We start from the raw sequence: 17245 nt of genomic DNA, 5'->3' as shown, positions 1-17245 counted from the left end.
CCAATTTTGGCTGACCATGTTGGACATTAGATCGACCTTTGAACTTCGATATCGAGCATGGTTTCACCCGTAACTTCGAATTCTACCCAATTATAGATGTGCCATTTCTGGCCTACCGTTTTAGATTCTCCATCGAGCATCGAGCTCGGTTTTACCCGTATACAAATAGTCCCCTCATTTTTTTGGAGAGTAGGCGACGAGAAACGTTATGAGTCCTCGATTTTCACTTCGACAAATCATGACGTAAGTGACAAAAGGTAACTGAAACGTCCAATCGGTACAGTCTTCAAGGCATAAAATGCATGTCAGTCAATGGTCGACCACTATCGGTTTTGAACCGTCATTTTGAAAACTATAAATACCCCCCTTCTTCATTTGTTCAAACTTATGTTCAAAAGCTTCTTCTACTATTGTTCTTTTAGAATCCCTTCACCCTCCAACTTTTGTGCCTAGATTTCCTGAACCTTTTGCAACCACTAAGCGTATCTACTTACCTGATTCTGACTTCCTCTCTGAGTTATGGAACAAATCACCTCAAATGCCACTTGTTTCAAAGCCTTTCTCAGACCTGGGTGTGTCAAAGTTCCCTAAGGGTCTCAAGGGACCCCGGGGAGTGCTTACCCCAAGTTTGCATAACCAGATAGAGATGAGTGCAGTGTGGAAGGGCCAGCCCTTATGTGTCCAAGTTCAGAGGGAGTTCATGGGTCCCAAGGCAAGGCTCACACGAGAGGAGCAGAACCTAAGTCTAAGAGTATAGTGGAAGTGCAAAAAGAGGTATTTGTTTAAAACTGGGTTGAGAATAGTAAAGGGGAAAAGTAATTGGAAATCAGTAGTAGTACAGCTAACATTACACAGAATCAGCACTTTCATACAAAGGGGTCAGGGGTTTGGGAATTCATTGCAGGGAGTATATGACCTTAGGAAGGGGTCAGGCTTGGGCATGCACAACAATAGATGGTGCTAGCATGCCCATATACCAGCTAGAGAACACAACACATAGAGGGGATGTGAAGCATATGACCCTAAGGAGTGGTCAGGTTTGGGGTCATGCACAGCAATGTCTAATGCTGACATGCCCCCAAACCAACAAAGGAATACAAACACATAGGGGATATGGGGGGTTTGGGATTCATAAGTCGTAATAAGTGACTAACAGAGTTCATACATAAGAAAACATCAATTCAGAAGAGAAAGGGGCAAATTACAGTATGCTCAGTAATGGAACTTGATTAAACACAAGCAGGAAACAGGCAAGAGGGAAGGAAATAGTAAAGAAACATGTTGTTGTCGATGCTGGAAAATTAACTAGAACATACCAGTAAAGAAGCAAGTGCAAAAAGAAAAGTAAGCAAATTCCCCACAGCCTAGCCTTGGCTTTCAGCCGGCTAGACAAGGCAGCAACACAAGTAGTAACACAGAAAAGAGAGAGAGTTTTGAGTGAAGTGTGTGTTCTGAACTCAAGTGTTTTGTTCCTTGTTGTTCGTGTGTTTGAAAGAAGAGGGATGCAAGGTATTTATAGCCTTCTGAAAACGAGTGAAGGAGAGGAAATAAGTAAAGTTTTAGTACAAATATGGAAACAATCAACAGTCAGAATTAATTATACAATTTGTCACACCTCCTTTTTTTACTACACCCCCGGAAGGGGTATATAAGGGAGTTTTTTTCCAATTTAAAGTGATAATCAAAACGGAATTATTTTATTAAAAAAATTCAGAGTCGCCACTTGGGATAATTATGGTGTCACAAGTCACCGGTTCAAATCCCGAATCGAGGAAAGATTGACTTTGTATTACAGTCCGCGAACCAGAAATCCGGGTAAGGAATTCTGTTAAGCCGGGAGAAGGTGTTAAGCATTCCTGAGTTCTGTGGTTCTAGCACGGTCGCTCAACTGTTATAACTGGCATAATTATCTGATTTCAAAACATTTTGAACCTATGTGCAATTTTAACTTTTTAACCGCTTTTATTCAATTAATTAAAGGAAGATTGCAACGTTATTTAAAATATGTTAGCCACGTCACATAAATGCACCCGCAGCCCATAACACATTTTATCTAACGTTGAGATTTGGATTTGGGTATGCGCACCTGAGTTTAGGAAAGTAGATTATTAAATAACGCGCCTAAAAGCAACTATGCATTGTTAACTTTGCGAGGGCCATGGAAATTTGCTAAATGGCACGCCTCGAATTCTAAGGATTAAATCAAAACTAGTTAAAACGAGGGCCACGCAATTGTCATTTTATTTGGCGCGGCGCACCTCAATTCCAATTTTAAAAGAAAGAAAGGAAGTTCAATCTAAATGTTTGAGGGCCATAAACTATTTTGCGTTATTTAATATGGCTCACCTCAATTTAAAAAAATAACCATTAAGGTTTGAAGAGAGCTACTGGACCTCTAATTACTCAACTATTGCCTAAAGGACTTGTTGAAAACTAGAAGAAGTGGCTATTTTATTATTAAAAGACAAACTCAAACCCAATTCACAGGCCCAGTCCGTATGGGACGCGTGCTAATAGAACACACATCGAACCTCTGCAGCAGCTGGAAATAGTCAGATTTTGACGTGCCTAATTGACATTAAACCAAAGTCATTGCAGGCTTTGGGGCTCGAAGTAAGCCCATCGTGATGAAAATTGATAAAACCAAAAACAACTCAAGGCTGCATTCGTGTTCAACTTCGCTACTTGGGCGGGCTTTAAGCCCAGATTGTACAATTAGTTCAGATTAAAAGCCAACTGGAATTGAGCCTGCAATTATTTCTGATTATTAGCCGAGGGACGCAAATGTGAATTACCAATTAATTATGAGACCTAACTATTTTGGCATGCTATGAACATGCAATCATTTTGGAACTCACAACTGAAAGATTATCAAACCATTCCAAAATTACTTTAAAAAAGACAGTTTAATACCATTTCATACTATTTTCAAAAGACCATTTCGAAAGACAATTTCAAAAGCTAAAGCAGTAGACTGCACCAACATCATTTGGCATTTAACAACACTTGAATTAGAACTTTCAAAGATCAGAACCCAATCAAATTCCATTTGAATCTCTCTTATTCCGAGGAAACTTAAGACCATTTGCGAGACACATTCAGATCAAACCATAAATCCAGTAACTCCTAGTTAGAATCAAATGCATCTAAGATCCAATCAACCACAGTCCAATTATTACAAGTATTGTCAAACCCAGATCATGAACTTTTCACACTCTAATGGAGCCTAGATCCAGCATCTAAAACCAAATGTACTTTCACGAAGAAATGTCTACATCGAACTAACTAAACATGAGCAATATAAAGCTGAATTACACATTAATAAACAGAAATTGATTTTCAAATCCGCAGATCCTTATACACATTCAATCAGGCTTCCACTCCATTACAATTTGAAGAAAAATACCTGGAAATTGACAAGGGAAAAGAAATGGTTATTCAGTAGTAAACAACAGCAGATGATAGTCCCAGATTCAACAAATTGAACAACGAAATCAGCTCACAAACGCCAATTAGAACAGTAGAAAATTCCAGGAAGTGAACCAGCTTTTCAACAGTAAAAGTGAACTGTACTGTAATGATTTCAAATCAAAACCCCAAACAGCAAAACCATTTTTTTCAAGCCATTTCCAGCCCATAAACAAACCCAGATTCCACCATTAGAACCCTGAAATCAATTTGAAACCCAATGAATAGTGACCCTCAAACAAATTTGAACCACAACAGTTTCTCAAAAAACTAATATCAATCCATTTTCAATCCTAAAATGTAACTATTGTTTTCAGAAATCGAATAGAAACAGTCACCGATGAGACTCAATGGAACAGTAGCCATTTTCCTTTTTCTCTGTATTTTTCTCTTGAAGTCCCCTTGCAAGGCAAGAATAAGATGCATTTATAGGCAAGCAAATAGGGCAGACTTCAGGTCTTGATTTTTACCCCTTAGGCCCTTTTCAAATTTTTGCTTTTGCTTAGGTACACCTAGTTAATTCTTCTTTTTGCTCAACTACCCTTAATCCAATTTAGTTATTGCAAGGTAGTCCCCCCTCCCAGCTTCTAGGAAGCTTCCCAATCTGTTATTTGAGAGATTCCCTCACCCCATTTCCTAAACTACCCCCAAATGTCCCTGTTTTTACCCTTAGCAACCAAACAGAACAAACCTGACCCAAAGCCTTTGGGCTTCAAACAAAGACGAGCTCTTAGTGCCCCCAAATCTAACCTACCATAGGCCTAGCAAATCAAGCAGAAACTTACCAAAATCCAAAAATAATTAACATCCAATTTAAACCAGCAGAACCCAAAGTCAGGCAAGAACAAATTTCAATAAGGACCTAATCCTACTTACACGACTTTCACAAGCTAAAACCATTAAATCTAGTTAAACTAAAACGATTCAAATCACAGGGAAATATGAAAACAAAAAGAAAATAAGAAAAATGACCAGAAGAAAAGAGTGGAAGAAGGAAAGTACTGACGCTATCCGCCATGGATCGATGAAGACGATGAACTCGGTGAAATGCTCTTGGTTGGGTCTGGGACGAACAAATCTCGACACGAACCAAAATTATCGTCAATCGATTATTCTAAGCAAAAACAATCGCTTAACAAAAGTTCTAAGTCGAGTCGAGTCTTGAGAGCATGGGAATTGAAGCGTTACTTTTTTTTTTCTGATTTTCCAATCCGAATTTGAAGTGGAGATGTAGGGATTTTGGGAAGATTGGCACCGGATTAATGTTTGAAAGCGTGTGGGGAAAGGATGGTGAGAGTTTGGGGGCAGTTTGGAGCTAAAACGCCATGGCCATGGAGGATTAGGGCTCCAGATGTGGAGAAGATGAAGTAATGGGAATGTTTGGAAGAGACGAGGAGTCTCTGAACATTTTCGGACATATTAATGTAATTGGGGGGGGGGGGGGGATTCTGGCCGTTGGATGAGCCAAAATTAAAGGCTCAGATCACTTTGAGCCCCCTAACTCGAAACGATGCCGTTTGAACTTAAAAGAAGTTGGACTGGGTTATAGCACTGGCTCGGGCTTGGACTGGGCGGGATTTGGAGGAATTGAACTGGGCCTGCTGAGAAGATTTAATTAAGCCCAAAGATCTGATCTCTCACCTTTCCTCCTCTTCTTTTCTAATTCATCCTTTTATTTTCAAACTCTTCTCTTTTTTTTTTTAAATTTCCTTTTCCTTTTTCCAAAATAAAATCCTAGGTTAAATCATAAAACCAAATTAGCCCCTAAAGAATACTAATGAATTCTAAATAATAATCATCACAAATAATTTAAAGACCAAACTAAAGGAAAAACTTACCAAAATCACAAACTAAAATTAAAATGTGCAAAATAAATCATTTTTGTGATTTTCCCCTTTTTTATAAAACAATTAATTTACTAATTGATCCTAAAATGTGGAATTAAATCCTAAATGCAAATGCAACATATTTTTGTATTTTTCATTAATTAATGAAAATAAACATGCACAGACAAATGCAAACAATTAATAAAAAATGCCACGAAAATTCATAAAATTGCAAATAATGAAAAAAGATTTATTTTGTTTTGAAATTATGGGAGTAATTCATATAGGGCAAAAAACACGTGCTCACACAATTGATTCCCTTTAATTAAGGAATCACTGTCTAACAAATTCAAATAAGGAAAGAGATCAGTTTAGAGACGGACTGATTATTGCCATAAAAGAAGTAGTATAATCATTAAGTAAGTAATCAAGTCTAAGTACAGAGATATGCTTATTTTGGAAAAGATTCAGTAAGGCAAATATCATAGTAATGAGGAAAGAATCAATCAATTTGAACGGGCGAGTGAAATCAGGGTTCATAAAAGGGAAACTTTAGAAATCAGTCACCAGATGAAGATCAATCAAGGTAGAAATTTTAGCATATAAATAAAGTGAACAAGGTCATCAGACATGCGGGGCCAAACTTATTGACAAAATCACAAACAGGCAGTAGTGGCAGAAATAAGCTAGGGTTTCAAGTAGGTCGAGTCACATTGAATTAACAGGGAAGAAAACAGAGCATCAGAAACATGCAAAGATTTCACAATAGCAGGTGAGGAAACCCCTTTTAAAAAGTTAGGGTTTCAACCCTAGTCAAGTTGAAAGATAGTAAAGAAAATCAGATGAGTCACATAGAGAAAAGAGAGAGTCTAAAACAAAAGCTTTCAGTCGAGTAAAGTACTCAAGCAAACAATTTCAGGCCCAAAGACCTAGGGTTTCAACAACAATCGATTTTAAAAGGTGATAAACAAATAAATCAAACAAGTGCTAGCAAACAGTTTCAGAATTCGAATGAACCCAAACAGAAATTAGGGTTTTCAACATGCTAACTCAGATAGGAGAAACATGAGCAAGACATAGAAAAATCACAGACACGTTAAAATCAGAGAAGAGATTTTGAAAAGAAAAACTTGAAGGAAAACCCTAATCGGAAAGTGAAGAGTCATTTTGAAAGAAAGGTCAGAGAAACTTCGAGAAGCACTTAAAAAGTTCATGGCAAGCATAGATCTAAGGTGGATCTGAAAGCAATCGAAAAAGTCTTAGAGATTAGGGTTTCAGAAAATCCAAAAGCAATGAGAAAGGCCTTGAAAGTTACTGATCTAACCAGGAGAGTCAAGGATCTGACTCGAATGGCCATGGCTGGCCGGAGAAAGGTCAGGGATGACCGGGGAAAGGCCACGAGCAAGGACCGGACCAAATCCCTTCGAGGTCTGGTCATGAAACCATAGAACCAAACACATAGGAGCCATGGAAGGCTGGTACAGGCCTCAAATGACCACGGAAGGCCATAGATTAGGTAGGTATTAGGGTGGATTAAAGTGGCGGTGGCTAGGGTTTAGGTGGTGTCGCAGAGAGGGTTTGAGAGGAAGGGGCTTCAAGGGCGGCGGTAGGTGAGAAATGATAGGGTTTTGGGGTCGTTTGGAATTAATTAAGGAAAGGGCGAGTATTGGTCGTTGATCCGAATGATCAACGGCCTGGATTAAAACGGGTAAGTGGGGCGGTTTATGAAACTGGGTTTGGGCTTGGTCCGATGGGTTCAATTGGGTTGAGGATTGGGTTTAAATTGGGGTAGAATTTAGGCTATAATTGAAACTTAACTGGGCTATCATTTAAATAGCCAATTTTCCCCTATTAAAATTATAAAAAATAGTAAATTGAGTTATGAAAATAAATTAAAAGTACTAGAATGATTTATGACATATAATTAACCATTTAAAAATACCGGACTTAGTTTTCATGAACATAAACGCAATTAAATCGTAAAAGAGGCTAATATTGCAATTATACAATTTAGCCCTAAAAATACTAAATGATTTTGTAAAAAATATGCAAAAATTCCCTTAGCTATATTTTAGCATAAATATAAAATTTCAACAAGTGAATCACCAAAAATGATAATTTTAGAAATTAATACTGGTTTTTTATGGATAAAATAGGGGAAAAAAATTAATTTAAGAACCTTTAAAAATTAAGAAAAAATAATAAAACATTTAGCGCGCTTATATATGCATGAATATGCTATTTTGAAGGTATTTTGCATATCAAAATATATATATATATAGGAAAAAATTGGGTATCAACAGTATCTATTTTTCTCGGTCCTTCTTTCTAATTCTGAACATTTCTATCCTACTCTTTCATCAACCCTTGACTGTGCAACCGTATCTTCTTCTATCCGTAGTTGCGTGATGTACCTATTTCACACGTCATTCCAAGTTATTGCCGGAAATTCTAGCAAACTTTCCTTCAGTCTCCTCGTGGCTTCTGAACTTTTCTCGTTTAGATTGCTTGCGAATGCCATAGCTGCCCAGTTGTCGGGTACTCGTGGTAACATCATCCTCTCCCGTTGGAATCGATCTACAAATTCTCTGAGTAATTCTGTATTTCCATATTTTACCTTAAAGATATCCTCCATCCTTTTTTCAACTTTCTAAGCTCCCGAATGTGCTTTTATAAATGAATCCGCAAGCTCAGCAAAAGAATCAATAGAGTTTTCAGGTAAAAGAGAATACCACATTAATGCTCATTTCGTGAGTGTTTCACCGAATTTTTTAACCAAAACTGATTCGCTTTCCTGCTTGGTTAAATCATTGCCCTTCACGCCAGTTATGAACGCAGTTACGTGATCTCGAGAGTCAGTTGTTCCATCATATTTTGGAATATCATGCATTTTAAACTTTTTAGGAATCGGCAAAGATGCTGCACTTGGCTTCCAGGGCTGTTGTGAATATTTATCAATATCTATCCCTTTAATCACGGCGGTACGCCAGGTATTTGCTCTATGCGATCATTTTGCTCTTTCATCTGTTTCTGCAAAGTTAGTACCAAACTTTGTAAATCAGAATTATTTGGAATACCTGACCTTCACGAGATTCACTGGGAGTTCCTCCACTTCCAAAATTGTCGAGCCCAGAGCGTAGGTTTTCTAGGGTTGCGTTATTAACTGGTGGAGGAGTTTGTGGCGCAGTTGGCAATCCCCTAACAAAGGCTTGAAGAGCACTGTTCACATGTTCTGCAATCAATTGCTTTAGATCGTCTTGTTCGACAGTTTGTTCGTCCCTTTGTTGATCATTAGCGTGTGACGCAGATCTTTCAGGTGATCCATCACGGGAGTGTAGAGGAGATCCTTGCGGAGAGGGGAGAGGTGGAGTTGCTCCATCCTACGGGTTTAGCTGGTTGTTATCATTAAGAGTTGACATAGTTGTTTGTTAGAAGAAGAATTTGGAAAGTGAAAAGAGTATCAATTTTCTGGTAACGGAACCAATTTGTTTAACCGAAAAATAGATTTTTGGTCAAAGCTTGTATTTAGAAGAAAACGAGTTACTGATAACCAAGTTTTACTCCACTTTCACGATCGGCTATTTGCAAAATAGTGAAAATTATAGAGAGAATTAAGAAAGAGAAATAAGGAATAATTCAAATAATCAATCCCTAAAATCAAAGGCTGTGAAGCAAAGAATTATAGAATGTATTTGAGTAGTACTTGGAACTTGTCCTTACAAATAAAACTCTGTATCCTTATATAGGAGTGTACAATTTTCTCACATAATGGGCATTAATTGTATTGATTACCCATAACTATAACTGGCATATTTTATTGATATAAATGTTTTATAACTGCTCCGATTCCCCTTCCTTATTTACTTTTGGTTCATGTATCTTCCCTTCTTTTTTATCCTTATTCATTCCGCCCTCGCCTCTTTTTTGACAACTGTCAGGCCCGGTTTTCTTCTCTGTACTGTCTCGTGGGTGTTTCTCCCGTGCCTTTCTCGTATTCTTAATTCTATTAATTGAGAATGTCACTTGTCGCTGTATCATTGCTCTATGCGTCATGTAATGCCAGCATACTAACATTCCACGTGTAATGACTTTTTTACACCAATACAGTGTGTCCCCTGTGCACGTGCAGACCACGCCACATAGTCTCACTTTTGCTGAGTCCAAAATTAATTAATAATTTTTTGAACATAAAATACATTTTTGATGTTAAAAAAAAAAGATACAATAATGGGTATTTCGCAGTTTTATCCTGCGAATTGGCTTAACGGATTTTTTGCCGTTAAGGCATTTCGCAGTTTTAAAAGAAAATAATTTTTTAATGACATTTCATAGTACAGTACTGCGAATTACAATTCGTTGTACTGAACTACGAATTGCCCTAATAAAAACGGGTCGTCTTCTTCCCACAGAAAACGATCTCCATTAAAAAATCAAACTCAAAGTTTTCTGGTCCACCACCCCGCCTACAATTTAAAAAAAAAAAATTTCGGCCCCATCCGTCCCATAAAGAGCAAGAAGTGTAGGTCCCACACACAAAAGAAGTTTTGGATTGCGTGTTTCGGGTGCAAAAATTCGATTTCAATAATATTTACATCGAGGTATTTCAATTTAGTTTATGCCGAAACTCATATAGTTATGCATTAGTATTGTTTAGTATGTTTCCATGTGAATTTTTGTTATGTTAGTGTTTAATTTTGTTTCTTTTATATACCCGGTTTGATTTATTTGATATCCGAATTTATGTTATGTTTGTGACCAAAAATGCTACTTGATTGTTTGTGTTAAATAATATTATTTATTTTGTTTATTTGTATTGTTGATGTTATGTTCACATTGTATAGCCTTATAGCGTAGTAAAATATAGTGTCTTTTAGCGAAGTAAAATATAGAGCCTTTTAGCGAAGTAAAATGTAGAGCCTTTTAGCGTAGTAAAATGTAGAGCCTTTTAGCGTAGAAATTGAGACTTATAATAATTAAGAATTATTCGGTGGTACCGGGCGTCAAAAATCAAGCCTGGAACCCATACATAACTATTATCTCCAATTTCAAAAATCATACTTAATTTAATTTATTAAGTTAATAAAAATCTAAAAATATTGAAATTGAGACTTATAATAATTAAGAATTATTCGGTGGCACCGGGCGTCAAATATCAAGCCTGGAACCCATACATGACTATTATCTCCAATTTCAATAATCATACTTAATTTAATTTATTAAGCTAATAAAAATCTAAAAATGTTGAAATTGAGACTTATAATAATTAAGAATTATTCGGTGGCACCGGGCGTCAAAAATCAAGCCTGGAACCCATACATAACTATTATCTCCAATTTCAAAAATCATACTTAATTTAATTTATTAAGTTAATAAAAATCTAAAAATGTTGAAATTGAGACTTATAATAATTAAGAATTATTCGATGGCACCGGGCGTCAAAAATCAAGCCTGGGAACCCATACATAACTATTATCTCCAATTTCAAAAATCATACTTAATTTAATTTATTAAGTTAATAAAAATCTAAAAATGTTGAAATTGAGACTTATAATAATTAAGAATTATTCGGTGGCACCCGGGGCGTCAAAAATCAAGCCTGGAACCCATACATAACTATTATCTCCAATTTCAAAAATCATACTTAATTTAATTTATTACACTAACACAAACAATTAATTTTGTTTAAATTATAGTAGACGACATGGCGTTTCCTCCGCCTGCGCATCCTGGACCTGCCGAGGATCAGCTACTAGTACTGCAGGGCGACCATAGGTCATCCTATGTTTGGGAGGGACAGCTAGCGATGCAGCCTCTCCGCCCCAGGAGGCCTGATGATTTGTGGGAGTTTATTGCGGAGCATCGTTTCCATCCGCGCGTAGTAGAGATCCTCCAGACTTCGGGATTATATACCATTTTTCAGCTTGGACGGATGCAGCTTGATTGGTCGCTCATCACGTCCTTGGTAGAGCGGTGGCGACCGGAGACGCATACATTTCACTTGCCCACTGGAGAGGCTACTATCACGCTGCAGGATGTCCAGGTTTTATATGGACTGCGCGTAGAGGGGCGCGCCTTCGCACTGCCCCACCACTGGAGAGGGATGACACGTGCACAGTTGGCGGACATGATGGGGCAGTTGACTGGTTCGAGACCGCAGGGTGACCGGGGTGGCAGTCGCGTGGCTTTATCATTCATTAGAGATCAGATGGCGGTATTGCACCCAGATATTACCCACGAGACAGAGCATCTTTGGATTCAGCGGTACACTCGGTTGGCGTTGCTCCTGCTTTTCGGGTGTGTCTTGTTTCCGGACACCTCGGGGAACAAAGTGAGTATGCGCTTTCTTCATTGTCTTGAGCAGCTGGATGAGCTACCCCAGTACAGCTGGGGTGCTACTGTTCTGGCGTATCTCTATAGGAGCATGTGCCGCGCGAGCGTAGGTCCAGCGGTTGATATATGTGGTTTTCTGCCCCTCCTTCAGGTGCAAAAAATTTCCGAATACATTGTTTGTTACCCCAAATTCTATATCGTGAAATGACTCATAAATTTACATCAACATTTTATCTTAGGTTTGGGCCTGGCAGCGGATCATGCCGTTGCAGCCACCTCTACCAGTACTTCCGCCCGGTCAGGATTATCCGTTTCTCCCTCTAGCTATCAGGTGGATTCTCCGGCGTGGGAACTACCGAGGGACGGATGCTCACCATAATCTCCCCCTTCTTAGGGATGTGTTAGATATGTTGGTGGACGGACAGGTAAATATGTACCTATACTTGGTTGTTTTAAATTGAGTTGTGTTTTGCGTACTCATTTTTATGTTACTATTGGTAGTTCATCTGGACGCCATACAGCATCGAGTTGCTTGGTCACCTACCCGCTTGTTGCTCAGTCGACCGGTTGATTTGGAGCACCTCCGTCCCGTTGATCTTCTGGGATTTTGTTGAGTATCATGCCACGGAGCGTGTGCTTCGACAGTTTGGCCGTCCTCAGGCTATACCGAGGGAGCCTGGATGGGAGCCTACTCACTATCAGCGGGACGACCGTTCGAACATGGACCGACAGTATGTTGGGTGGCTACAGCAGCAGATAGCTTATTGGGAGGACCGAGCTGAGCGCATCCCGCTACCACCTACAGTTTTCCAGGAGGCCTCTATTCAGCTGTATGATGGGTGGTACCGCCGCCATACCCGATTGATGATCGGGAACCCCGTGCATGTACTTGGCGAGCGCTACAGACCGTACGCCGGGAGGCATGAGGCACTGGTATGTTTTTGTGACTTATTAATATCTTATAATTGTGATATAGAGTTATTTAATTACTATTTGAAATGTTTCACAGGCTATTGGGCTTCATCGCATCTACCAGTCGGGACAGGACATGCAGCAGCGTTCGAACATCCCTGAAGTGGTTGAGTATGCCCGGGAGATGGCCCAGATGGCTCGTCTGACACTGTTGCAGGCGAGAGATGCCGAGAGGTTAGACCATGAGCCTCAGTATGTGGCTCCAGGGGCCTACCAGAGGGGTAGGCCAGTCCCACGAGCCAGGGGTAGGGCACCAGCGAGGGGACCCCCACCAGGCAGGGCTGCCCCACGGGGTCGCAGGGGACGGCGAGGAGGTGGCCAGCAAGGGGGCGTTGAGGTACCTGTCGACCCACCTGCCGATGCACATGACGAGGAGTTCGGAGTTCGGGGCTTTGGAGATGACCAGCAGGGTTATATCCCTCATGCAGATGAGCCTTCCAGCAGCATGCCTTCATATAGCCTTCAGCTATCTTTGCCAGCATCGCAGGTCACCCCGTCAGGAGCATTGTCGATCATGGGTACATTCGACGGGGATGTAGATCAGTACTTCGCATGCCCATCTACCGCAGCTGAGGATCGGCCGGCCCGAGACGTGGATGGCGGGCGCAGGTTGAGTTATCCATCGTCCCCGGCAGTTCATGCGGTATGTTTGTATGACTTTAATATTTCAATTTGTTTTCTTTCCTTAAATCGCTGCCATTAATTAATTGTAACTTTCTTATGCAGTCTTCGTCTCAGCCCATCTTTGAGGACACTACATGCGGTGATGAGCACACCATCGATACATATACCCAGGAGGTCGACGAGACCATGGTGAGAAAATATTTTCTTACTTAAAATAATAGTACATTCTGTAGGTTAAGATAATAATACATTTTCATAAAATAATACATTCATACATTCTAAGATTACTTCTTGTTTTGTAGGTTACTGACGGCCCGACGGCCTATTCTTCCGACCCTGCCAATTGTGGTGTTGATGTTGCTGCACATCCTCACATAAAGAGGCGGCTTGATGATGATGATCCAGATAGTGTGCCCGGGCGACAGGGGATGCGACTTAGGCCAGCAGCAGCACTGAAGCACACAGGCTGCGGCACTCACTGATTTGCTTATGTATTAAATTTGTGTAAATAGTGCTTTATGTAAATAATAGTAACAACTATCTTTTGACAACAATTTTATTTTAATTGCGTTTGAACAGCAATTTTACTTAAACAATACAACTCAAACACAAACCTTACAAACCTAACACATAAACAAACAGTACAACTAATGAAAGCACTTGACACAACAGAAACATGAAGATACACTACAACACACAACACGTAAATCTCATCGCTTAGTTACGACCGCCTAGTATTCTCTCCTTAATCCTCTCGAGCTTTCTTTCCAATTTCTTTTTCTCTTTTTCCACCTCCTTAATCTTCGCCTTCAACTCTTCAATTTCTTGTTTCGATTGGCGCTGTCTGTCCCACTGCCCATTACACACATCTTGAAGATGATACACCTGGTCTTTGTAGTATTCCTGCTGACATGGTTCATCAACCCATACCTTAAAATTGCATATAGGTACGTCGGGTTGCCTATAAAACTTGTTCATACACGCCCAGTAGCGGCGTCCAGCTTCTTCCAATTCATCGTACATCATGCTTTTGTTTCCACATTCGCACTTTGGGCAACGAAAGGGTCGTACAGACATTTCTTAAAGAGAAGTTTGGTTTTATGGAAAATCTCGATTATAGGTTCTTTTGAAGCGTAGAAAATAACTCGAACGCGCTTGTTATTTATAGGCAAGATATCAGATAGATCGTAGTATTATACTGTAAATTACAAATTGAATTTCTCTGACACGAAACAGGGTTTTCACATGGTTTTCTGCTTTTTCGGCAGGACATGACAACTCCACAAAACATAGTATTATACTACGATTTACATAGACATGACAACTCCATAAAACAGGGTTTTCACATGCTTTTTAGCTTTTTCAGAACGAAATGACAACTCAATAAAACGTAGTATTGTAGTACGAATTACATATTAAATTTCTCTGACACAAATTCGCAGTATTCCACATGCTTTTCAGCTTTTTCAGAACGAAATGACAACTCCGTAAAACGTAGTATAATACTGCGAATTACATATTAGACAACTCCACAAAACGTACTGCAATTACATATTAAATTTCTCTGACATGAAACAGGTTTTTCACATGGTTTTCGACATAACATTTTAAATTTCCACATGACAGCTTTAGAGTTTCATATTCGACATAATTTTTATTGAAACAGAATTTGAACAAGAAATATAATTTGAACATGAATTTTATTTGAAAATGAAACACAAACACAAAAGCGGGAAATCTAAAGATACATGACAGTATAACTGCTACAAACACATGACAATGGAAACATGAAAATACACTACTACGCTTATTAAAAATAAGCTACTATTTAATCACGATCGTGTCTTACAATTCGCTCCAACCACTCGAGTTGCTCTTCCAGGTTTTTTCTCTTCTTCTGCCTCGTTGAGTTTGGCCTTCAACGCCTCAAGTTCTTCATTGGTTCGGCTCTCGCTCTCCGCTTGGCTATGACATAAACAATGAAGCTCATAAATTCTTTCTTTGTAGCGCTTTTGCTTACATGGTTCGTCCATCCAAACCTCAAAGTCACATGTAGGCTTGCCGGGTAACTCCTCGAGCTTGTTCTTACATGCCCAATAGCGGCGTGCACCTTCTGGATACCATTTGAACAAACTGCATTTTTCTCCGCAGTAGCACCTTGGGACATAAATGTTTTGTACAGACATTTCTTATAGAGAAACTTTGGTTATTGTTAAGCGAAGAATATAAGTACCATGCAACCATTATTTATAGTCAAGATTTCAAACAAAAGCGCAGTATAATACTGCGAATTACATAGTAAATTTCAATGACTTAAAACAGAGTTTTCACGTGCTTCTCAGTTTTTTAAACAGGACATGTCAAATCCACAAAACGTAGTATTATACTACGAATAACATATTAAATGACCCTGACACGAAACAGGGTTTTCACATGCTTCTCAGCTTTTTCAAAAAGGAATGACAACTCAATAAAATGCAGTATAGTACTACGGATTACAAATTAAATTTATCTGATAAAATATATTATTGTACCATGCTTTACATATTTAATTTATTTCATAACGAATTATTTTTTTTATACAACATTCTTTCTCATGTTTACTAACACCCATACAAAATTTATTTCATAAGATGTAACAGGATTGTGGAAATTTATTTATTTCATATATATTGAAACAAACAAAAATACAGACATGTATTACAAAAAATAATACCAAAATAAAGGACTAGGGGTATGCTTGATAGTTGGGTACATTGGACGAACTTGCACCAGGATTACCACCGCCACGCCCACCACCTGAAGGACATTTACGACGGTCATGTCCAGTTTGAGAGCATATGCCACATTTACGCGCATAAACGGACTCACCAACATCCATTTGGTTCCGTATACACGTTCTCTTTTGCACTTTCAGCTTGCGCAAATAGTCCTTGTTACATACCAACTTAAAAGGTTCCGGCGGCCAATAATGCTCAGCACCTAATGGATGCAACTTCCCACTATACGTGTCTACGTATGCTGCAACACTGTATTGCCTATCAATGTAGTTTGTTGCCCAAATCCAACTTGTTGAAAGCACTTCAACGCATATGGGCACAGCATGTGGTAGATGGTCCATTTCCCACATGAACATTACCTTCTATTTTCATTCACCGTCTGTAGATTATTCCCATGGTGTCCGTTGATAGCGGTCTTAACTTCAAAAACACCCCGTTCATGATCATACTGAAGAAATGAATGCCACTGTGCTCGCCTCCTGTACCTTTCAAATCTTGTCATGGGTATTGGCATAAATTCAACACCCCTGTCCATCAATGACGATGCAGCTGCATGCCTTTCAACAAACCTCTCCGCACTCTGTTTGAAAGTCATACGGACCATGGCAGTAACAGGCAGTCCACGGGCAGACTTCAACAAGCCGTTGAATGACTCCGACACGTTTGTAGTGAGGGCTCCCCATCGTCTGCCGCCATCAGCATGCAATGTCCACATTTGAGGGTCATGTTGCATCAACCAAGTATAGGCTCGTGGTTCTATCTGCCGGATCGCTTCCATGCGCCTCGTGAATTTACACTGCTGGTGCTCAGTTGCAGCCATCCACATTAAGTCATGCAATGCCTTGTCAGGAAATTTCTTCTGGAAATTGGCCTTCAGGTGCCTCACACAGTAACGGTGGTATGCATATGGTTCCTGCCATTCAGGCAAGTGCCGTACAGAACTTAAAATACCACCATGCCGATGACAACGTGCTGCTTCAAGTGGTTCAAGAACTGCGTCCACGTCTCTTCACTTTCGTTGGCACAAATGGCAAAAGCTAGTGGAAATATTTGTCTGTTGGCATCTACAGCAACTGCAATCAAAAGCTTAATATCATACTTTCCACAGACATGAGTACCGTCTATGGAAATTACAGGACAGCAATGCACAAAACCATCAATTGCTGGTTTAAATGACCAAAATACATAGTTGAATATATATTCCGGTCTGTCCGGACTTCGCTCACGCCTCCATTCAACAACAGT

Source organism: Nicotiana attenuata, unplaced genomic scaffold (genome assembly GCF_001879085.1).
Source record: "Nicotiana attenuata strain UT unplaced genomic scaffold, NIATTr2, whole genome shotgun sequence".
Lineage (NCBI taxonomy): Eukaryota > Viridiplantae > Streptophyta > Magnoliopsida > Solanales > Solanaceae > Nicotiana > Nicotiana attenuata.
The sequence above is the reverse complement of the archived record's forward strand: the minus strand, read 5'-3'. Positions refer to the sequence as shown.